Source organism: Camellia sinensis, chromosome 8 (assembly GCF_055761805.1).
Source record: "Camellia sinensis isolate YWXY chromosome 8, ASM5576180v1, whole genome shotgun sequence".
Classification (NCBI taxonomy): domain Eukaryota; kingdom Viridiplantae; phylum Streptophyta; class Magnoliopsida; order Ericales; family Theaceae; genus Camellia; species Camellia sinensis.
Genome location: NC_138968.1, coordinates 138,727,527 through 138,753,437, shown reverse-complemented (window position 1 = coordinate 138,753,437; position 25,911 = coordinate 138,727,527).

Here is a 25,911-nt window from a genome sequence, read left to right as displayed (position 1 = left end):
AAAGACTTTAAAAAGATGTGATTACAATTAAAACCAATGCCATATAAGTATAATTTTAATTGAATATCTATTTATACTTTAACATGCTTATTTAAAACAAAAATAAAAATAAATAAAAATATTAATAATTTTGAATTTTAAAATATGATTTTGTAGACTTGCTATATTAACTTTTAGAAGGAATATATTAGAATTTTTTTACAAAAATTGAATATTAGTCATTGAATAAATCTTATAAGATTGAAAATAAAATTTATAATAGGAAGAAATTAATGATATTAAAAATGCATTTCAACAATTTTAAATTTTGAAAAAAATAGCTTAGGACTTTTGTAGACACCCCATTTTTGACCGTCCTCAAGACTTGGACGTCACCGTTTGAACACTCGGCGATTATCCATGTTTGTGTTCGTTCGGAGTTCTCAGAGGTCTCGGCTCGCGCGCCTTGCCTCAGGATCTCCGAACTCGACTGTTTAGTGTCTGGTTTTGCACCAAACACTTGTGTTTTGCCTTGGAGGGGCAGGGAATGCCTTGTGAGGCATCCCCACTCACCACCGGCAGTGGCTAAAGGCCACCGGCTGGTTTTTGTTGCCATCGGCACTATTTGTTGCCGGTCGGCACTATTTTTTGCAGGTCGGCACTCTTTTTTGCCAAGATGACATTTTTGGCCGGCCGACTACTGTGCATCTGCTTTTGCAGATATTTTAGGACAACTGTCTTGCTTTTTGCTCCCCTCCATACACGTGTATGGAGGGATCTCCCTCTTATGACGCTTGTCTTGTAAGCTTTACAAGACAAGAAGTTCCATAAAGGGAGGGGCTCTCTCTTGTTGCTAAGGTTGGGAGATTTAGACATTATAGAGAGAGAAAAATATAGACCAAGCTCTGGTTTTAGGGTTTGAGTTGCATACACATCCTATCTATATATTACTCTTGTGTGTGTTTTAGTCCATACTATTGCACACAAGCACCTAGTGTTTCACCTTCCTCTTGAAACTAAGGTTCTAAGGGCTTGTTCTTGAGGTTCTTGACTGGTTTGGAGCCTAAGGAAGCAACAAGGTCACCATTGTCGAAGAGGTCTTCAAGGGTAAGAATCTTACCCCTTTTTCCCTATTTTTGCATCTTGTTTTTACCTATCTTAAAATCGTTTTTGAGCTTAGTGTATAACACAAAAAAGTTCTGTTTTTAAGCCCTCTTGGTTGTTTGTTAAGAGTGTTTTGTGGTTTGGGTACGTTTGAACACCCTTAGGCCTTGAAAGGCCTCATTTTGTGCCCTTTTGTGAGAACTCCGGGATTTTAGTGTCGGGGTCTCTTCACCACTGAAACCTTGAGGGATTTCAGTGGTGAAGGTGATACCTTGAAGTCTCAAGAAGGAGAGGGCCACCCCCTCTCCTTGTTGTCCTTGAAAAGGGCATGTTTTGGCCTCTAAAGGGAGCCTATGTTTGAGTGTGTGTTGAGCATGTATAGACTGTTTTTCATGCTTATATTTCCATAATATAACATGATTTTAAATTGGTTTTGGTACACCATGCATGCTTAGCATACCTACCTTGTAATGCCATGATTTGCCTCAATACATGCATAGCATTTAGACTACCATGCTTTTGTGTTTTGGCCAAGCTTTGTGAAGCTTATGTGCGTGTTTTGATGTGCTAAGGGACTGTTTTAAGTCATTTGAGTCGTTCATGCTTTGCTTTGTATAGCTACCATGTAATCCCTCTTGTATGCCTTGAGCTTTGGCCCTTCTAGCATGTCATCCTTGCTTTGTTTCGGTGGTTTGGAACCACTTGACACGTTATTTCAGACCTCATGAGGTGTTTATATGCTCGCATTTGATGTCCCTTTAATGCCTTGTATGGTTGTCATCTCATGCCCCATATTCATGCCTTCATGTACGCCATCATGATTAGGCCCCTAGGATGTCATATCATTGTGCTTTTAGCCTTGTTTTAACATGCTAAAAATCTGTTTTTAGTTGTTTAATGCATGCCATGATTGTTGTGATAAATGTGCTTCAAAGCTTCATGACTTGCCTCAAGTATTTGGACCATGCTTGCATGCATTCGCTTATCTGGTTTAACATGATTGGGTATCATTTTATAGCATGATTTTAGAGCTCATGTTGCATGCTAATTGTCCATGAAATCTCTTTTCGAGTGTGCTTGAATGTTGCTTGCTTAATGCTTGAGGCTTGGACCATAACATGTGTATGTGTGCATGTGTGTTTAGCCTCCATTTTTGGGCATCTTGGCCACTGTTTTAGGCCTATTTAGGGCTGCCTAATTCATGTTTAAGTCCATCCTCTATTTGGTTTGCATGCTTACCTTGCATGTTTGCTTGTATGCTTTGCATAAGTACATTGCATTGTTCATGTTGCATGAAAGATAACATGCTTAGGTTGCATTGCATCAACATGCATTTCTTGTCCCTTGATTTGGGTGATAGGGATTGGGACTTTGTTTGTATGGTTTGCATTTCATTTGACATAAAAGTTGCATGCTTGATTACTTGGGCCATCATGCATGGCAATGCGTGATTGGTGGTCCGAGAATCGAAACATATGCCCCTTTGAGTTATTACCATGATGAGGGACATGATTGGTGCATATATGCCTTGAATTGTGCTGCCATGCTTTGTTTTGCCCTCTGTTGCTGTCATTTGCAGATTCTGCAGGAACACTTTGCCGACCGGCAGTGTCAAGTGCCGACCGGCAATACTTTCACTGCCGATAGCTTCATCAATGGCCGGTGGACACATGCCACTGCCGGTGGCAATTCCATCTAGCCGGTGGTGTCCCCCAATGTCCAAGGAAGCAGTCCTGAGGTTTGGAAACCTCCGAAGGAGTGAAGGAAGGAAAACAGAGGCAGCCTATGCATGACGGCGCATTTCCCGAGGCGATTTACTGTTTTCTTAGATTAATTAATTTGCTTAGTTGATTAGGCAATTTGTAATATTTAATTAGCTTGCGTAGTTAATTAATTTGTAATATTTATTTGGTCCCTCTGAGTGAGGGTAAATTTGTAATAAGTGTGGGTGAGTGTGTGTATGTCTTCCAATCCCCACTTCTTTCTTCCCTTTTATTTACCTGCTTATGATGGTAGATTAGGGCATCTTTAAAATTAGCATACCTTATGCTATGCATGCTTGCATTCATGCATTTGTATTGCATACATTAGGCTCGGTACATCATGCTAACTGCATTTGTACTTCAATTCCAATTTGAATACGTGCATCGATTAATCGTATTTCACATGCCATGTTTAGGGTTAGCCGAGCCTGCCTAGATTGCATTTTTGCATGTGATGCATTAGCCATTTTTTAACATGAACTAGGACATGCATGTTTGCTAACTAGTTTATTGTTTTGGCACGGAGTACGATGTAAGTATTTATGCTTTAGCATCCCGCATGCGTGTGAGTGTTGCCATAACAGTATGCCTGCCATGCGGCTAAGTGCTTATGTGTTAAATCGTTTTAATGCCTGTGGGTGGAGGTTGGATTGTTTGAGTTGGAAAAACTCGTTGAAATCCGTATTTTAGCCTACTTGCGAGTAGCAAATTCCAAAGCACTTTTCAAAACCGAACGGATATGCAATGCTTATTTCCAAATTAGGCAATCTAGTCTATACTTGTTTGCTGCACGCATAACATAGTAATTCTAGGCTAATAATTGGTATAAGAACACATAACGTCTTCAAAATTGGATATCATGGTTAGTAGAGGCCGGTCTTCGGACCGGGCGAAAGGGGGTGCTCATAGCTGACCTTCCCCGATCGTACCCAAGCTCCCGAGCCGAGACAACTCCGGTGATGATGGACATGTGGCCTTCGGCACCGAGTCAGGGTTTCCTAAATTTCCCCATTAAAAAATATTTAGGTGGCGACTCTGTATCTGGCAAAGCAGTCCATGTTTGGCACTACTTTTTCAAAAATCTGTTTCTCAAAACGATTTGCCAGATTTGGACTCTTTGGTTCAGATTAAGAACCGCAAACAAAAAAAATCGAGAGTCCGAACTGTAGTAGCGAGGGCCCCCTCCGCGGGCGCATCTACAACTTTGAACTTCAATTATCGTACAACATTTTTATTTATATAATAATATAAATAAGGATAGGTAATAGCTAGATTAAAATTAATTATAAATATAGCTATATTTAAAAGGATATGGTTTTGTATAACTATATTTTAAATTCTAAAATTTATTTTTTAACTTCCTATATAAAAAGATTCAAAATTTTAAATTACATATGATTTTTTTCTAAAAACATATGAACTCACAGTGGAGTAGAGAGAGAAATACCATAAATGAAGAAATGAACTGCACATATTAAAGATATAGCGATCCAAGTTTTACCCCGACCTTTATTGTGTTCCGAACTCGGGTTTCATGACTGTATGTTGTTGTCTAGGTCATGTTTCCTTCCTTTTACTCTTTGTATTTGAGTTTTGGGACTTGTTGGGTGAATTTGGAACAGGTTAGTTGTTAGTTGGTACAAATGGTTGCTGCCCAGGTTTTGGCTTCTTCGCTCAAGCAAGGCTTTTTGCACTCGAGCGAGCCTTGGGTATTTGTTTCTTCGCTCGAGAGAGGTTTCTTACGCTCAAGCGAGAATCGAGAGTCCTCGGGTTTCTTTCTTAGATGCAACTTTCGCTCGAGCAAGCACTCTTGCGCTCGAGCAAGACGTGTGTTATTTGTTCCTTCGTTCGAGCGAGAACTCTTGCGCTCGAGCGTGCGTCTGCGTTTGTGGCAGACTTGAAGCTTTGCATTGTGCGCTCGAGCGACGCTTCTTGCGATCAAGCGAGGTCTTTTGTTGTGTCTGGTCACTCAAGCGACAACTCCTTCGCTCGAGCAAGCCTTGCATATATCAGTTCGCAGCAGAGACGGTTTACACCATTTTTGACCTTCTTCTTCCCTAGAAATCCTAATCCGGCAGTCTCTCTCTCTAAAACACCTCATCTCTCCACAAATACTACTTGATCTAGAGTTCTTCTACCCTACTTCCTTTGTAAAAAAGGTAGAGTATCACGTGGGCTTCCTTTTGATCCGAAAAAGTTCAACTTTGGAGCATTTTCAAGTTTCTCCTTATTCCTCTTTGAGCTTCTCCATTGGAGGTAAGGATATTCTACTCTCCTATATGGGTTTTAACATAGATATTGCCATCTTGTATAAATGGTGGGATTTGGGAAGGTTTTTGATGAATTTTGGGTTGGTACCTATATATGTATAAAAGAGGGGTTTTCATGTGGGTTTCCATGTGGGTTTACCAAATAAGTATGGGGCTTGTGCATGAGGTTCTCTAATAGTGAAATGGTGAAATTTTAGACTCATGGTTTGACATTTTGAAATTTTGGGAAAGTTTGCCCTAGGTTAGGTTAAATTGAATTAATCCGTGTAAATAACGAAATTGATGTAAGAAAGATGCAATTGGAAGGTTATGAGAATCAGTGATGTGGTTGGATTTGATAAATCACTCATCTATGGGAAAATATGATAAATTATCTGTTTGATAGATTTATTTATCTATTTAGAAATATCTATTTTGGGCTTTCGGTGAAGGATAGCCCTGATTGTTGTAGAAAATGCATGATGATTAGGTGAATTGAAATTAATCAATCGGATTATGTCATTGAATATGACGGTTGGATTAAACCATTGAATATGTGATTTAATTGGTCATTGTATATGACAACGTGTTTAAATACATTGTATATGTATCTTTGTTTGAGCGGAGATAGTGGATGTACTCCATTGTTTGGGAAGAGATAGGGGATGGACTCCATTGATAATTAAGTTGGTCGGAGTATCCAGGGTGAAAGTCCCAAAATCTTTTATATATCTGGGTGACGGTTCCCTCGGATGTGATTTCGTAAAATGGCAAGAAAATAGAAGTATTTGATTAATGCTTGGCTTTGAAGTGTGAATAAATGAGTTGTAGTCTCGTTTGAATTGTTTAGATAATAACGAACTATGTCAACGAATTGACTTGGATAAATGAAAAGAAATGGACTAAAATATGGTTGTCGATATTGATTGGTCATGAAAATGGTGTAAGTTGATTTACAAGTATTACACATTTATCTGATGCTGATGTTTTAGTTAATTTTCATATACTGTTTAGCATATCTCTACTGGGCTTTGGCTCACCCTACTTGAGACACCATTTTCAGGTGTGTAGACACCCCATTTTTGACAAACCTTAAGACTCAGACGTCATTGATTGAGCGCTCGGTGATGGTGCATGTTGTGCTCGTTCTGAGGTTTCGGAGTTTCGGCTGAGAGCCTTACTCCCGGACTTCAGGACTCCTCTGTGCTTTGCCTCGGTTTGCAAACCAGGTTCTGTTTTCTCTTCCCGAAGGGAGGGAGAGGTCTCGTAGACCATCTCTCAATGGCCGTAGGCTACTTTTCGTGGTCGTAGACCACTGTTCCCGTTTGGAGACCAGTTTCCGATTTTCGGAGCCGTCGGCCATGTGCCTCGGTTCATGACCGCTTAACTACCTCCGTTTGCTCCGGTTTTTGGCACACACCTTGTTTCCTCTCTTTAGAGGGACACTGTGGCTCGGGAGACCACCTTTGTGGTCGCACACCACCTTTGATGCTTAATAGTCAATTTTCAGGGCACCCGGCTGCGCGTTTTGGCCCCCGAACCCTCATTTTGCATCTGTCTTAGTTCATTTTTGGCATAGACCCTAGTTTCATTGTTAGGAAGGTGGTACAAGGGTGGGAGACCACCTTTTCTTCTTGGAGACCACCTTTCCCCAGTCGGCCAATGTTTCTTGACAAGTAAGTGGTCTCCCTCACTTTTGAGCCACAATTTCTAGTCTCCCATACCACCATTGAGTTGCATTCATCTGGGAGACCACCAATATGGGTAGGCCGACCACCTTTTCAACTTGAACCTTTTGACCCCTGGTCGGTCAGCCTTCTACTTTTTTGTCTCTTTGAGTGCTATCCAGCTGTGCCAGCTGGGAGGCATTTGCCCCATCCTCCAAGGATTGACCCTCTTGTTTTGGCTTCTTAAAGAAGCTTGGTCCCTTTTGATTATCTTCTAAGAGAAGCTTGACCTTTTGTTGAGCTTCTTGAGGAAGCTTGACCCCTTTGGTCTAGCTTCCTCAAGAAGCTTGACCCTTTTGGTTTAGCTTCCTTTAGAAGCTTGGCCTCTTTGCTCCAAGCTTCTTAGAGAAGCTATAGACCTCCTCTTCTATAAGAGGGAGCCTCTCCCTCATGAGCCAAGGTTAAAAAATTTTGGCTAAGGCATATACTTACACCTCTCTCTATCTCTCTACATCCAAGCTCCAAAGCTCCATTGTTCTTGCACCATTGCACTACACCTCCTATCCTAACACCTCCACCATCGCTCTAAGCACCTTGGAGCTGGTTTTCAGAGGTTGAAGGCTTACTATTTTGGTCCAGAAGCTGCTGGCTCTTTTGACTACAAGGGTAACTCTCATTTTTCTCCTTTTTAGCATTGTTTTGCTTCATATCCTAACCTAGTTTGCAAGCATATTTGGGCTTTGTCATAAACTGAAAAAATTCATATTTTGAGCTCCTCTTGAAGTTTGTTTAAGGTCATTTTTCTATTAGGGGTCATCTACCCCCTTGCATTCTTGTTTTCACCTTGTTTTGAGCCATGCATCTAGGCCTTTGAAGTGAGTTTCGTTTGGCCTTCTAGCAACTGAAATCCAGTGGATTTTCAGTGGCTAGCATACTGTTTTGAGCCCCAAAATCAGAGAGGGGTGACCCTCTCACCCCTTGTCTTATTTACTAGCATTGTTGGCCTAACAAAGGGGCCTATATTTACACACTTCTTGAGCATGTTTCAGGCCATTTTTTATGAGTTTTAGGACCTGCATCAACTCTGTCCAGAGTTGTTTTTTCCATATTAGGCGTCCCTTATGCATGTGTAGACTAATCCTCTTCAAGGCCTTCCAAAGGGGCCTTTACTTGCATGCTTCCTAGACTCATTTCAGGCCCTTTTCAGTGAGTTTTAGGGCCCTCATAACCTCTGTCTAGAGGTAGTTTTTCCATTTTGTGTGTCCATCATACATGTGTAGAAAAACCCTCTCATTGGCCTTTCAAAGGAACACTTCATTCTAACATGTGTTGACTGAGTTTCAGTGAGTATTTGGTCATATTGTGGCATGCCATGTTTTTGTTTTGGGCTGGTTTGGTGGCCCCTCATGTGCTTCATATACATGTAGTGTAAACCATGCTTACTAGCCTATGTTGCATGTTGTTTTGGCCCTTCATGTTAGGACTTTTTGGCCATGCCTTAAACTGATTTTGTGCATGTTTTGGACTGCCTTAACTCTGTTTTTGGGTCTCATGGTCGAATGATGCTTGTTTTGCATGCTTGTAGTTCAATACCCATGCCTAGCTTTGAGATTTGAGGTCTATTGCATGCATATACTGAGGTGTTTTCATGCTTTGGGGTCATTATACATCATATTTTAGAGCTTATATAAATGCCATATTCCCATGATTTCCACTCTTTAAACATGTTTGAGAGTTGTGCATAAATGCCTCGTTTTCCGACCATTGCATGGGCTTCATTTGAATGCATTCCGAGCCATCATTTTAGACCAATTTTCCACTATCTTAGACCTACCTAGGGTCTATTTCGGGTTGGTTTTTCCATTGGTGCATTGCTTTGTGTACCTCTAGTGTAACGCATTTCACTAGTTTTGGTATTCGGGCCATCTAACATGCATCGGGTGAAGTGTTTGCATGATTCGGGACCATTGTGCATCATATTTCAGAACTGGATCATGTGCCATTCCATGCCATAATTCATCCTTTTCCATGCTTTGTTAGAGTTGCATGTTGTGCCTTAGGATCGGTTCTTTGTATTCTTGCATGTTTGCATGTATTTCGGTTGTCTCATTTTCATCATATGGCCACTGATTTGAGTGTGGCTAAGGTCCACTCATATTGGTTTAAGTCCACCTTGCATTGTGTATGCCATTTGGTTCATGTTGCTGCATGTTTGACCATCGCATTGTGTATGCTTTGATTATGCCTTTGTGTATGTCCATTTTCGTATGTGTGCATTATGTATGCCATATAGCTCATGTGCATTGTGTATGCCATTTTAGTCCATAGCATTGTGTATGCTAGGTTGCATGTGTGCATATCATCCCTCGCATGCCAGCATGATTAGGTTGCATTGCATTTAGGGTTGCACGTTAGTCGCATTGTGTATGCCATCTCATTGCATTGTGTTTGGAGTAGGGTTAGTCCAAACACGGGAAACGAGGGGCGTTTCGTACTCAAAGTGACAAAACGTGCCTCGATTCCCGGTTGCCGACACTCTTGACCATCCATGATGGAGTTGTTGGTTTTAGTTGCTTATATGTGCATTCATGTCCCATTGAGTCGTGGAATTCGACTCCTCGCCCATCATGCATTGAGATGCGTGATTGGTGGTTCGAGGATCGAAGGTTACACTCCCTAGAGCCTATGCTATGACGGGGAGAGTGGTCGAGCACACATTTATTGAAAATACCTTGCCATGCCTTCCTATTGCTTTGTGTTGCAGAAAACCAGAATCCAGGGGCAGAAAGTGGTCGGCCGACCAGGTTTTCTGGCAGGCCGACCACCTTTTTTGGTCTCCACCACAAAGGGTGGTCGGCAGGTGGTCTTCAATGCCATTGGCTGGTCGGCAGCCTTTCCACAGCTTCCTAGGGTGGAGTTTCAGCCTCTTGAAGCTTTGTGCAAGTTTCTGAAATCAATTGCATACAAAGGCGAGACGAGGCATCGCGACGGATTTCTCGACAAAGCAACTCGAGCAAGCATGCATCCGTTGTCATCCAAAACAGAGCTGAGGCAGTCTATTTCACTTAGTTTGCATACTAGTTTAAGTGTTTACTTAGTTAATTTGTTGTTTAATTAAATACTTAGTTAATTCGGTTCTGTATTATTCTTTCGGACCCTCCGAGCGAGGGCACAATTGTAATAAGTGTGCGTGTGTGTGATGTATGTCTTCCAATCCCACGTATTTCTCCCTTTTATTTACCAGCTTATGATGGTTAGATTAGGGCATGTTTCAATTAGCATACTTATGCTTGCATGTTTGCATCATTCATCTGTATTGCATGCACCGGGCTCGGCGCATCATGCTAACTGCATTGTATTTCAATTCCCAGTTGAATACATGTTATCTCTTGCATTTCATATGCGATGTTTAGAATAGCCGAGCCCATCCTAGTTGCATTTTTGCATGTGTTACATTAGCCATCTTAACATGAACTAGGATCATGCATTGATTACTACCTAGTTTTTGTTTTGGCTTGGAGTACTTGGTAAGTATTTATGCTTTAGCATCCTTGCATGTGTGTGAGTGACTGCCATGATAGCATGCTTACCATGAGGCTATGTGCTTATGTGATATACCTGCCTGAATGCCTATGGGTGAAGGTTGGGTTGCTTGAGTTGGAATAATTCGTCGAAACCTGTGTTTTAGCCTACTTGCAAGTAGCAAACTTCAATCTATTTTCGAAACAAACGAATATGTGATGCTTTGTTCCAACTTAGGCAATCCAGTCTATACTTGTTTTGTTGTGCGCATCACGTAGTAAATCTAGGCTAATAACCGGAATAAGAATGCATAACGTTTTCAAAACTCGATATCATGGTTAGTAGAGGACGATCTTTGATCGGGCGAGCGGGGGTGCTCACGAAGTGACCTTCCCCAATCGTACCCAAGTTCCCGAGCAGAGGTAACTTTGGTGATGACGGACACGTGACCTTTGGCACGAGTCAAGGTTTCCTAAATTCCCCCAAAATAAAATATTTAGGTGGCGACTCTGTATCTGGCAAAGCAGTCCATGTTTGGCACTTCTTCTTAAAAATTTGTTTTCCAAAACGATTTGCCAGATTTGGACTCTTTGATGATTCATCGGTCTTGCATTGCACTCAGCGAGATTAGATACAGGACTGTGACTTTTGAGTCCGAACTGTAGTGAGCCCACCGAACAAAATGGGATTTCCCTCCTGGGACGTTCGGGAACGTCTACAGTTTCTGGCGACTCTGCTGGGGAGTTAGAGAACTTGACTCGAACTCATGATATCGTGTTTTGACTACACTTATGTGTTTCTTTGCATTGCATGTGCATCGGTGCGCCTAGGACACCGTGTTTGCCGTATGCTATTCCTGAACGGTTTGCTGGAGGCTCGCTTTGAGAAGCGTGCCATAAGGCTGACCGGTTGCAGGCTCTGCCATGACGGGAACACAAACCCCGATTTTACCGGGACACCCTTTTTGACCACTTGACCTAGTGCATATTTGGAATCCATAGTGACTATTCCAAAGCTATGACAAGTTGCTTACCCAATTATAGGCTGTTTGAAACCGTTGCATGCGTAGTTAAACCCTAGCTCCTAACAAAATAGGACAGGGAAACCCTACCCCAACATAGGGGTGTTTTGGCTCTCACTTGCTTGCTATATGCTTTTAGGGTGTGTCCCTACAGGAATGCATGTAACAGTTTGCAAGTCTGGGCATCAAGCCTGCGGGCATCAGTATTTGGGAATCAGTTTTACCTGAGGGTATCAGTTTACAGGCGGACTTTTGGGCAGAATTTGGTAGAGAGCACGGTCATTCAGCTACGCTCATATCTGTTTTGGCAAAAATGGGCTGAAATGCTGCTTGTTTTCTCTTTTGCTAGGTAGTCCTGGAATCATAGCTTCAAAAGGTTCCAATATCCCCCGGGTACATTGGACTAGTGCTGATAGACTTTATCCAGTCAGAGACTCAGTTCAGAGCAGCCAGTGTTTTCCTTCGTTGAGGCAAGGCAGAGAAGGGTTAGTCAAGGCTCACCGGTTCATCTGATCCGTCAGTCACCAGTCACATCATCAGCAGACCGTGATGGCACAGGGTTTGGAAGAATTGGTGGCCGTGATAGCAGCGTTAAATCAGGGAACTCCCATGCAGGCTGAGACCAGTATTGAAATGCAGCGCCCATCTGGGGCATCTGCCTCACATCCAACTTCGGGACCCCAGCCAAACTTTGACCCATTTCCGCCAGCTGAAGATTTGCAGGGTCCAGATCCTCGAGAAAGGTTGGCTCAAACCCGAGTTTTTAGACCCCTGGTGCAGCCTAATGAGAGGCTTTATCCCCTTAATGCTAGTGACCTCGATCCGACCGCAGTGAAAATCGCAAACCTTGAGAAGCAATTCAAAAAGGCACAGGGCCTTAACTCCATTCCCGACATTGACGATTGGTACACCGAGGCTGCCGTACAGCTCCCAGACAAATTCAAAATGCCACATATCAACCGTTTCGACGGGTCTGGAGATCCTATGGTACATATCCGGCTTTTCTTGGGTATCCTAAAGCCGATGGGTCTGACTAAGCCACATAAACTCTCTCTGTATGGAAGAACCCTATTAGGTGTAGGAGTCGCTTGGTACACCAAGTTGGAGAATGCAGTGAAGCAAAACTGAGAAGAATTGGCTGAGGCCTTTGTTGATCAGTATTCTTACAATACCCAAGTTGAAATGACCATCCAAGAGCTTGAAGCAACTCGCCAGAACCCAACAAAGCCTTTTGTGGAATTTGTTGCGAGGTGGAGAGAAAAGGCAGCATAGATGACAGATCGCTGCCCTTCTGAGAGGGATCAAGTGCAGATGATGGTGCGAAACCTCGAGCATGATATGTTGCAAAAGTTGATAGTCGCTCCGCTATTCACTTTCAAAAGTTTGCATGAACTGGGGGTTCAGATCGAGAATGCGTTCAACAGTGGGATCATTCCCAGAACAAGTGAACCGACAAGGAGGGTGATTTTAGGGAGTACTAATGCTGGTAGTAGCGCTATTCCCAAACCCACCGAAATCAATACAATTGCCACAGCCAACCTTTTTGCCAAACCAAGCCTACAAACCGCTGGCCCAGCCCGAGCTCAAGGCAGAACTTTCACCCCTCTCTATATGAGCCTGACTAGCGCACTAAAAATCTTGATGGAAAGAGGGTATCTTAAACCCCTCGATCCTCAACCTCTGCTTGACCCACTCCCAACCAGACATAACCCCTCCAAGTACTGTGTGTACCATCAGCAGCGCAGTCATGGCACCGACCGTTGCTACCGCCTGCGTCATGAGGTCCAAAATATCATCGACAACCGGACGATAGCTCCACCTTCAGACCCCAATGACCAAACATCTCCTGCCCACCTCAATCTCATCCATATACTACCATCCACCTTCAACCCCAGCATATACATCACCCCGGCCCATCTACCCAAGCCTGAGGTGTTTATTCCAGAAAGCATGGACTTATGCATGATGGATGCACCTGGACCCCAATCATCTCAAACCCGTGAGCCCACTACTTCTGAGCTGAAGAGAATGATTGAAGATCTTCAGAGAACTGTGACAAATCTGGCCTCCGAGACATTGGCTCCCTCATCGACCACATCACATACCGGGAATTTCATGACAAAAGGCTCCCCAATCTTGGGACGGGCTGCATTTGAAGAAGGTCGATCCCTTGGCAAAGTGGGGGCGAGTGGTAAGAACAGGGTAGGGACAGGAATTGGTCCCCATGAACACCTTCAACGGGCTGTTGAGGCTTTGAAGACCGAAAAACTAAACAAATAGCAAGTGCTGCAGTGGTTACAAAAACTGTGGATGATACTTTTGCCACTCAAGTTGGGGGTAGTCTGAATCAAGGGGCAAGCCGAGACAAGAGATGTTGTACCAGAAACACCCTTTTCAACTCCAATCCTACACTCGGAAAAGATCATCAAAAGTCAGCACCTACCGACCCTTTCGCTGGTACATCCAACACAACCAGCTTACAACCTGCCAAATACCCACCTCGGGGCCAGAGGGTGTTCACCCCACTGGACATGTCTCTGTCAACGGCCCTGGGGGTCCTGATCGGAAAGGGGCATTGAAGCCCCTAGAGCCGCGGCCATTACTGAATAAACTTCCTCTCTCCCACAACCCGGCAAAGTACCGTGTCTTTCATCAACAAGCTGGCCATGACACTGACATGTGTCTTCGTTTTCACCATGAAATACAAGATCTGATTGATAAAAAGGTCATCTTCGCGTCAGGTCCTGCAAAGTCTATCGGCACTGGATCGGTGAACTTGGGGGATAATGTGACCATGTGATCAGGGGATGAACCGCCTGCGGATGGCGTTCAGTTTACTCCAGATAAGGTGGATGGCATGCACTGTTTTGAGCACATTTACGAATGTTGTTAATTTGTACTTTCTGACTTGGGTATTGGGTCAGTCTTGTTGTTTTGTACAGAGTCAGTCCTATTTTGTTGGAGTTGGTGATTTCGGGGGTGTTAGCTCGGACATCACTTGCTTGTTTTGTGTTTGTCTTTTCGTTTTCTTTTGAGTCTATTTTTTCCTTGGAGCCAGTAATGCCAACAGATTTGAATGAACAACAGTGATTTTCACATTCTTGTGTTCGCTTCTACCTTATGCCAGTTGTGCTAGAAGTTCTGAATGAAATGGCAGTGCTTTTCGCCTACTTTTCTGTGCCTCGAACTCATTGCATTGACCTAAGTTTTTCAAAACTTTTTGAACATTGTGATGAAAACGAAGATGAAGGAATTCCTGGGGATTTGCAAAATTTGATCAACTGAGAGAAAGAGAGGCGTGCTAAGCGCTTAATGAATGAAATCATGTTTGTTAATGAGAGTACCGAGAAGGATCCTGGCTTGATCCAGATTGGTTCTACATTGTCTTCCGCGCGAGCGATTAGTCGTTTTCTTAAAAGATTTCAAAAAATGTTTTGCGCAGTCCTACGAAGACCTGTATGGAATCGCTCTTGAGATTGTGCAGCTTGGGATTGCTCTCAGCCTCGAGACTGGACCCCCTTTTGCTTTCAAACCTTGAACCTTAACTCAGAATGTTCAACGGTCAACCGCAATGTGAGGCTTGTGTGGCCAGATTCGAAGCAGCCCTCGACCTAGGGGTAGAAAAATGTCAGATGTGCTCGAAGAGCCGAAGATGGATCATCTTACAAATCAATGAAGACTGGCAAGAATGCCAAATCCCATAAAGGAAGAAAGAAGAAAGTTTGTGCTGAAGGACAACTGAGTTCCTATCCACAACACTAGGGGCAAATTCGGCCCCCAGTGGATGGACTTCTACATCATCAATGAACATCAGCCATTCTCCTGGATTTAGATGACTTTAGGATCTCAAAACCATTTGACATGGACAAAGCTACACTTTTACCCTTGAGAGGCTCGCTGGGCCGAAAACCTAGAAGGGCGACCCAGACAAAAGTTAAAGCAAGAAAAAAAAAAGAGAAAAGAAAAAAAAATACAAAGAATGAAAAAGAAAAGATGAAAAAAACATGTAAAGAAATGAAAAGAATTAAAAAGAAAAGAAAAACATAGCTCGCAAGGTCGAAAACCCAGAAGGGTGACCTTGGCAAAAGTTAGAGCGTAAAAAGTGATAGGTTAATACCTGAGTGTACCTTAACCCCCTGAACTATGTAAGGCTTGATTCCCATGTTTGGGATACGTAGGCAACTTCATTCTGAAGTCCAGCCACAAACACTTCCAAATTGATTGTGTCCATGAAATGGTTTTGATCATCTTAGCCTTCTCTGTATCCGAGAGTTCGGTTGTGATCGTCACTCTGAGGACTGACTACAATGCACTGTGGTGCCATTCAAACAAGGGGCAACTTTCCGTTGCCATTCAATGCGTTGCGGTGCCATTCAAACAAGGGGCAACTTTCCGTTGCCATGCAGTGTCCTTCAAACAAGGGGCAGTTTTCCTTTCGATCTGAGGTTGTGCATCTCAAGAGTAAGTTCTGTGCTCGTTGAGCAGTGGTTGTTTGCCAAAAATGATTTTTGAGAATTTTTACTGAGGTTGACTGATTCTCTTGAAAATTATCCCATTTTTCCAAAACTGGACCATTTCTTGGACTTAAAAAAGGAAAATTTTCAGTGCTCATAGCCTGACTTGCATGATTCTAAATCAGAAAATTGAACATGCATGTTAATCTAACTCTCATTTTGGTCAAAATTGTTTTAGTAGAAAGTCAAAAAACAAAAAATGGTCAAAATGATGAACTAGGGGCACAGTTGAGTCAAGTGTCCTGTCTTTTCCCCGTTGTCAATGCATTTGCCAGAAGGGGCACCATACTTGCCAAGAAGAGCACTCTACTTGCCAGAAAGGGGCGCAACTGAAGCTAACAATAAAGGGCCGAAAAGCTCTCTCATCCTCCAAGCAGCGAGGTATCATATCAAGTGCGAAGCACGAACTAGAATGGATCAAGATATTCCACTCCCTCATCTGGACAGATCCGATCACGTCCAAACTCCGTAGTAGAGCATCGTCAACCAATGTCAGCTGCAGATTTGCTACATACCCAGTCTTAGCGCAACTCCTCTGTGGGAGGAACTCACTGGCTATGAGCGGAAGAGAGAGAATCTAGTAGCATGCTAGGGGCAAGAGCCCACAACTTCATGCTTACCCATCAACCACCCAGGGGAGGGATAAAAAAATGAGAGATTGAAGAATAGAGAGATGTGCGTTGAGAGAAAAAGTGAAGAAAAGGGCTTTTTCAGAAAAACAGAGCCTAAGGGCCGAGTGATGTGAGAATCACAAATGAGAAAAGGTGGGAAAAAATACCCGGAGAAACTGGCTCCTCGTGCACCAAGAGGTCTCTTGCCTTTGTAACACAGCTGAGTGTGGTGTTTGTGTGTTTCTGTTTGTCTCGATTCTTGTTTTGAGTCGTTTGAGTGTCAATAGATGTGTTGAGGTTGTTTTTCCTTTGTTGAGTGGTGTTTAGGTTGTTCCACCTTTGTTTTCCGTTGTTGAGTTGTTGTGGCTGTGGTCAGTTGTAGGCTCAATACCCGGTTGAGAACCCTTTTCTCATTTCAATTTCAAAAATGAATCGTTTTGTGCTTAGAGTGCCGTGTCGTTCTCCACATTTGTGCAAAGCAAGATTTTGTTCTTTCAAAAACCGCAAGGTTCAACCCGGGTCATGTGGGAACAGTAAAACCAGGACCTATTTGAAGCTATGAAAGTTCTGGGCTGCAAAGCAAAAGAAAAGAGGGAAAATTTGGAGCATCTTAGCATGTTTCAACTTTAGCAAAATCCGAGACTGCATTCTAGGTGCACCTTCTCAGGCCTCGCTGTTTCTCTGCAGTATGAGTGTATCTCAACCCCAAGTGTAAGCCTGCTTCAAGTCAGAATGGCAGTCCAAGCAGCACCCGAGGGTTTCACATGCAGATGTTATCTCTTGCCAATATGAACAGGGTCTACCCTTTTTGAGCTGAGTGTGTTGCGAAGTCCTCTAAGAGGCAAATCAGGGCAGCAGAGTACATATTTGATGCTCCTCTATTGCATAGAATGTGAACTTTCATATACACTGTTGTTGCATGCGTGCCGCACATCGTTATGATTCATGCATAGAATATGCATGCTTTCGATTTTGCATAGAATATGCTTTGCTTGTCTCATACGTAGAATATGCTTTCAATATTGCATAGAATGTGCTTCCATACTTGCATAGAAAATGCTCGTATCTGTTGCGTAGAAAATGCCCTCATACTTGCATAGAAGATGCATTTTATCGCACTGTCATGTGCACTTACACTTTGTATCTCACTAGCACTGTCTTGTGCATCTTGTGGTTGTATCTCACTCACACTATCTTGTGCATTGCATATCACTCACGCTGTTTAGCGTATCGCACTGTTTAGTGCATTAGTGCATTTCAAATCACTCGCGCTATTTAGCGTATCGCACTGTTTAGTGCCTTTCAAATCACTCGCGCTGTTTAGCGTATCGCACTGTTTAGTGCATTTCAAATCAATTGCGTTGTTTTGCGTATCGCACTGTTTTGTGCAGTTTACATTCACACTATTTTGCGCATCGCACTATTTTGTGCAGTTTACATTCGCGCTATTTTGCGCACCTCAATCGCACTGTTTTATGCAGTTTATCATTCGCGCTATTTTGCGCATCGCACTATTTTGTGCAGTTTACATTCGCGCTATTTTGCGCATCGCACTGTTTTGCGCAGTTTATCATTCGCACTATTTTGCGCACCTCAATCGCACTGTTTTGTGCAGTTTACATTCGCGCTATTTTGCGCATCGCACTGTTTTGTGCAGTTTACATTCGCGCTATTTTGCGCATCGCACTGTTTTGTGCAGTTTATCATTCGCGCTATTTTGCGCACCTCAATCGCACTGTTTTGTGCAGTTTACATTCACGCTATTTTACGCATCGCACTGTTTTGTGTAGTTTATCATTCGCGCTATTTTGCGCAGCTCAATCGCACTGTTTTGTGCAGTTTACATTCGCGCTATTTTGTGCATCGCACTATCCTGTGCATTGCATATCACGTCGCGCTATTTTGCGCACCTCTCCACACTTGTTAGTGCATTGCATCGCACTATGTTGCGCACCTTATCTATATCGCACTATTTTGTGCATTCACCCTGCTCGTACTGTTTTGTACACCTTTAGCATCGCACGATTTTGTGCATCTATTTAGCACTGTTTTGTGCATTCACTCTGCATCGCACTGTCTTGTGCACATTGTATTTTTGTATCATTCGCACTGTCTTGTGCACTTTCTGGTCTAGGAGACCTTAAATCCTCTAAAGGTTCAATTCTTTTGGTGTTTGTCGTGCCCGAACAACTTCCGGTGGTTTGGTATAGCCACCTTGTAGACGTCCCCGAACGCCCCGAGAGGGTTAAGTCCCGTTCCGTTCATTTGGGGTCACTACAGCTCGGACTCTCAAATTGTCACGGTTCTTAATCTGAACCAAAGAGTCCAAATCCGGCAAATCGTTTTGAGAAAACAGATTTTTTTGAAAGAAGTGCCAAATATGGACTGCTTTGCCAGATACAGAGTCGCCACCTAAATATTTTTTATGGGGGAATTTAGGAAACCCTGACTCGGTGCCAAAGGCCACGTGTCCGTCATCACCAAAGTTGCCTCGGCTCGGGAACTTGGGTACGATTGGGGAAGGTCACTTTGTGAGCACCCCCGCTCGTCCGATCAAAGATCGGCCTCTACTAACCATGATATCTATTTTTGAAAACATTGTGTGTTCTTATTTCGGTTATTAGCCTAGATTACTATGTGATGCGCACAGCATACAAGTATAGATTGGATCGCCTGAATTGGAACAAAACATTTCATGTTTGTTTGTTTGAAAAAAAAAATGGTTTGATGGTGCTACTCGCAAGTAGGCTAAGACGTGGATTTGCCACCCTCGGGTGGGCTTAGAAAAATATGATTTTGCCACTATCTAGTGGGCTTAAAAAAAACAAACATTTGATGAATTATCCCAATCCAAGTAACCTTATCCACCCACAGGCATTCAAGGCAGTTATATCACATAAGCACATAGCCTCATGGTAAGCATGCTGTTCATGGCAACACTCACACGCATGCAAGGATGCTAAAGCATAAAACTCACCGAGTACTCCTAGCCAAAACAGAAGCTCATTAGAAATCATGCATGATCCTAAGTATACAGAAATGCCTAATGCAACACACGCAAAAATGCAAACTATAGCAGGCTCGGCTATTCTAAACATGGCATATGGAATGCTACAGCTAACAAGTATTCAACTTTAGAATTGAAATACAATGCAGTTAGTATGATGCGCCGAGCCCAGTGCATGCAAAACAGATGAATGAATGCAAACATGCTATCATACTGTATGCTAATTGAAACATGCCCTAATCTAACCATCATAAGCGGATAAATAAAAGGGAGAAAGACGTGGGGTTGGAAGACATGCATCACACACACGCACACTTATTAAAGTTTTGCCCTCACGCAGAGGGTCCGAATAAATATACAGTCCCGAATGAAAGAATAGTACAGTCCAAATAAATATTACAGTCCAAATAATGTACAAATTCCTAATTAATTTACAAATTAACTAAGAAATCTGTAAAACTGGCGTGCAAGCCAGGGACTGCCTTGACTCTTCTCCGGGTGATGAATGATGCATGTCCGGGTTGCCTTTGCACGGAAATCCATGGCGATGCCCCAGCTAGCCTCTGTTTTGCACTTGTTCTTGAAATGCGCGCCAAGCCTCGGAAGACTGCTGATTCTTGATTTTTGCTGCATCAGAGAGCAGGAAAGGGGCATAGCAATGTATTTCACAAATATATGCATGCCTCGATCCTCGTGCCACCAATCACGCATATCGATGCATGATGGCCGAGGAGCCGAATTGCACAATTCAATATAGAATGAATGTGCATGAAAACACAACAAAACCTAACTCCATCATGGATGATCCGGAGTGTCGGTGACTGGGGAATTGAGACGCGTTCCGTCACTCGAAGTACGAAACGCACCTCGTTTCCCGCGCCCGGGCTAACTCCTATTCCGAACGCAATGCAATATGCATGACATGCATGAATGCAACTAAGATACAGCCTAGCATGCACAATGCTATGAAAATGAGATGCCTCGAAATGCGTGCACACGGGCACGTAAACTGAGAAAATGCATGAATGCGATCTAAGATACAACCTAGTATGCACTATGCTGTGAAAATGAGATGCCTCGAAATGCGTGCACACGGGCACGCAAACTGAGAAAATGACATACGCAATGCAAATGACATGGAAATATGATATGGGCTTACACTAACATGAGAGAGCCTCAGCCACACTCACATAAGAGGCCGATGGATGAAAATAAAGTGCCTCAAAACGCGTGCACACGGGCACGCAAACCGAGGCAATGGCATATGCAATGCAATATGGCTAAAATGGCATATAGGATGCAACATGGACTTATACTAATATGAGAGAGCCTCAGCCATACTCACATAAGAGGCCATCAGATGAAAATGAGATGCCTCGAAATGCGCGCACACGTGCACGCAAACTGAGGATCGACCCTAAGGCACAAAATGGCACTCTAATGAGACATGAAGTATGGAATACAAGCATGCAAATTTCAGAGGCGATAAATGATGCAAAACAGCCCCGAAATGTGGTAAAACAACACCCGATGCACGGAATAGTCCCGAAACATGAAATTTGGCACCCGAAATGGCCTATAGCTATGCCAAACATGCATTGTATGAACGTGAAGTGTGAATACAGAAACAAGGCAGTCCCAAAATAAGAATTTTTACAGTTCAAAGCATGGCCAAACAGCAAACATAAATAGGGCAAAACTAGCATGCAAAAATGGCCCTAAATATGAGACAAAGAAGCAACTCACAGCTGTTGACCCCAAACAGGTTAGGGGCCTTCTACAATATTGAAGAGGGGCCAAAAATATGATGTTTTACAGAACTGTAAAAACCCTAAAAACATACACAAGTATGCTCAAAAAGCTATGCAAGATAAGGCCCAAAAGAGGTTACAACACTAAGTATACAAAATATGCCCCAAACAGAAAAATATTCTTAATGAAACATGACAAGGGGGTAAAAATAATACCACTTTCAGTTCGAATCAAGGTCCAAAAACAAAAACACCATAGGCTAATAAATCATGCAAAAAAAGGGGGGAAAGAGGGCTACAATGGTAAGTGGCATATGGAAATATCAAATGGTGATGAGCCCTTCAAAAATGTTGAAGAAGGGCTCAAAATAAGCACACTTACAGTTTATAACATGCATCAAAACAGATCACACACAAGCCAAAAATATCATGCAAGAAAGATGGCATACAAGAGGGTAATGAAGCAAGTGCAACAAGGAGGTCCCAAATAGGGTAAGACCCTTAATGAAAGATGAAAATAAGCTCAAAATATGGCCACTTTAAGTTTTGGTCGGAGCTCAAATGTATAAGCAAGAAGGGCTAAGATATAGACCAAGAAAAAAGCAAAAAAAGGAAAAAACGAGACTCACCCTTGAAGACTAGTCTTTAGCAACCTCTTGGCTTGAGAAACAGATGCTCCTTGCCTCTGGAAATGACCTCCAAACTGATGGTATGGAGTGGTGGTGGTGGTGCTAGGTGGTGGTGAAGGAATGGTGAAGAAATGGTGTAGGGAACTTGGAGTTTTGATGGTTGGAATATAGAGAGAGAGATATATATAATGTAGGAGCTCTAGACAAAAATTTCTTGCCCTTAAATCTGAAGGGGAGGGGCTGTATATATAGGCAAAAGGGGTGGAAAAAGAGGGGGGAAAAAGGGGGGGAAATTCGGATTCAAAATTCCCCCCAAAAAGGCCAAAAGGGTGAGACAAAGAGGGAAGTGGTAGCTGCGGGTCCCAAATGGCCAAGAGCCCTTCAACAAACTTGAAAAGGGGCTCAAAACAAGGAACTTTGTAGTTTACATCAAGCTACAAAAATAAATACACGTAGGCCTAAACTATCGTGCAAGAAAAGGGGAAAAAGGAGGGGTAAAGAAGCAAGTGATAGATGGAGATGTCAAACATCAAGAGGTCCTTAATCAAACATGAAAAGGAGCTAAAAATATGACTATCTCAAGTTCAGGTCAAAGCCCAAAAATGCAGAATGAAGGTTCGGGAGCTGAAACACGCAGTTCGGGGCCCCGAAAGTGGGCTGTTAGGCACCGGGAGTGGTGCTCAACCACGAAGTTGGTCTCTCGGACCACAGTGTCCCTCAAAAAGGAGTAAAAAATATATGTGCCAAAAACCGAGACAAACGGAGGTGGTCAAGCAGTCCCGAACCGAGACACACGGCCTGACGGCTCCGAAAACCGAGAACCGGGCTCCGAAACGGGCAAAATGGCCTACGACCACGAAATGTAGCCCACGGCCACTGAGAGATGGTCTATGGGACCTCTCCCTCCCCTCAGGAAAAGAAACAGAGAAAACTGAGTCTGGTTCGCGAACCGAGGCAAGGTACAAAAGAAGGTTCGGGAGTCAGGAGGCAAGGCTCACGGCCGCGACTCTAAGACTTCTGAACGAGCGCGATATGCAACATCACCAAGCACTCAATTGGTGACGTCTGAGTCTTAAGGTCGGTCAAAAATGGGGTGTCTACACACCTGCCTGTGTTTGCGGTGAGTTTCTAGGAGACCAACTGAGACGGTAGAAACTAGAGTTCTAATGGCTCGTGCCTAGAACGCAAAGGTTCGGGATTTCCGAGACTAAAGTCTGGTTTAAATACCCAGGGTTTATTCTCGACTTGAAATCTGTATGGCAACCGTATAGATTAAGATAGCATGTGTATGCGCCTCAATTTTGGATACCGAATCAACCTAGTCTGTCACCCTGTTAGAGAATAGGGAAAGCTGCGACCATAGCCACGGAGAAAAGTAGTACCTGTGGTTCAACCAAGAAGCGAAAGATCCCCAGCAGCATGAGGTAAGTCATTGCCAATTGCCCCTGTAAGGTACCTCCATTTTCCTAGCTATCACATTACATTTTAGTCATTATAATGCATTGCGTAAATCCTGAATTATTAAACCGGCTTCGCGTAGCGTATAAGTCCAATTATCAAAATCTTCCTGCATAACATTTTGCATTCCTACTTAAACTGTTGCATTTGTTGTATATATTTGCTTCGCTACAGCTTTCTTTGCATGATCATAAGTTAGGTCCAGCTTCGTGCATGTCTTTTGCATTTTTGCCCCTGCCTGCGGGCACATCTCTTTGATTATCTCGCTTGTTTGTCTAAGTCTTCAGCCTTGTCAAAAATAGGTCGTCTCTGGGCTTTGACATTCACTCCCGTTACTTATGACTTTCGAGTTCTGTCAAAGAGGGACAACTGTAGACACCCCATTTTTGACTGACCTTAAGACTCAGACGTCATCGATTGAGCGCTCGGTGATGGTGCATGTTGTGCTCGTTCTGAGGTTTCAGAGTTTCGGCTGAGAGCCTTACCCCCGAACTTTAGGACTCTTCTGTGTTTTGCCTCGATTTGCGAACCAGGTTCTGTTTTCTCCTCCCGAAGGGAGGGAGAGGTCTCGTAAACCATCTTTCAGTGGCCGTAGGCTACTTTTTGTGGTCGTAGATCACTATTCCCGTTTGGAGACCAGTTTTCGATTTTCGGAGCCGTTGGCCGTGCGCCTCGGTTTGGGACCGCTTAACTACCTCCGTTTGCTCCGATTTTTGGCACACACCTTGTTTCCTCTCTTTAGAGGGACACTACGGCCTGGGAGACCACCTTTGTGGTCGCACGCCACCTTTGATGCTTAACAGTCAGTTTTTGGGGCACCCGGCTGTGCGTTTTGGCCCCCGAACCCTCGTTTTGCATCTGTCTTGGTTCATTTTTGGCATAGACCCTAGTTTCATTGTTAGGAAGGTGGTACAAGGGTGGGAGACCACCTTTTCTTCTTAGAGACCACCTTTCCCCGGTTGGCCGATTTTTCTTGACAGGTAAGTGGTATCCCTCACTTTTGAGCCACAATTTCTGGTCTCCCATACCACTATTGAGTTGTATTCACCTGGGAGACCACCAATATGGGTAGGCCGACCACCTTTTCAACTTGAACCTTTTGACCCTTGGTCGGTCGACTAAGGCAAGTGGTCGGCCGACCACTTGAACTGGTCGGCCAGCCTTCTACTTTTTTATCTCTTTGAGTGCTATCCAGCTGTGCCAGCTGGGAGGCATTTGCCCCATCCTCCGAGGATTGACCCTCTTTTTTTGGCTTCTTAAAGAAGCTTGGTCCCTTTTGCTTATCTTCTAAGAGAAGCTTGACCTTTTGTTGAGCTTCTTGAGGAAGCTTGACCCCTTTGGTCTAGCTTCCTCAAGAAGCTTGACCCTTTTGGTTTAGCTTCCTTTAGAAGCTTGGCCTCTTTGCTCCAAGCTTCTTAGAGAAGCTATAGACCTCCTCTTCTATAAGAGGGAGCCTCTCCCTCATGAGCCAAGGTTAAAAAATTTTGGCTAAGGCATATACTTACACCTCTCTCTATCTCTCTACATCCAAGCTCCAAAGCTCCATTGTTCTTGCACCATTGCACTACACCTCCTATCCTAACACCTCCACCATCGCTCTAAGCACCTTGGAGCTGGTTTTCAGAGGTTGAAGGCTTACTATTTTGGTCCAGAAGCTGCTGGCTCTTTTGACTACAAGGGTAACTCTCATTTTCCTCCTTTTTAGCATTGTTTTGCTTCATATCTTAACCTAGTTTGCAAGCATATTTGGGCTTTGTCATAAACTGAAAAAAGTCATATTTTGAGCTCCTCTTGAAGTTTGTTTAAGGTCATTTTTCTGTTAGGGGTCATCTACCCCCTTGCATGCTTGTTTTCACCTTGTTTTGAGCCATGCATCTAGGCCTTTGAAGTGAGCTTCGTTTGGCCTTCTAGAAACTGAAATCCAGTGGATTTTTAGTGGCTAGCATACTGTTTTGAGCCCCAAAATCAGAGAGGGGTGACCCTTTCACCCCTTGTCTTGTTTACTAGCATTGTTGGCCTAACAAAGGGGCCTATATTTACACACTTCTTGAGCATGTTTCAGGCCATTTTTTATGAGTTTTAGGACCTGCATCAACTCTGTCCTGAGTTGTTTTTTCCATATTAGGCGTCCCTTATGCATGTGTAGACTAATCCTCTTCAAGGCCTTCCAAAGGGGCCTTTACTTGCATGCTTCCTAGACTCATTTCAGGCCCTTTTTAGTGAGTTTTAGGGCCCTCATAACCTCTGTCCAGAGTTACTTTTTCCATTTTGTGTGTCCATCATACATGTGTAGAACAACCCTCTCATTGGCCTTTCAAAGAAACACTTCATTCTAACATGTGTTGACTGAGTTTCAGTGGATTTTTGGTCATATTTTGGCATGCCATGTTTATGTTTTTGGCTGGTTTGGTGGCCCCTCATGTGCTTCATATACATGTAGTGTAAACCATGCTTACAAGCCTATGTTGCATGTTGTTTTGGCCCTTCATGTTAGCACTTTTTGGCCATGCCTTAAACTGATTTTGTGCATGTTTTGGACTGCCTTAACTCTATCTTTGGGTCTCATGATCGAATGATGCTTGTTTTGCATGCTTGTAGTTCAATATCCAGGCCTAGCTTTGAGATTTGAGGTCTAT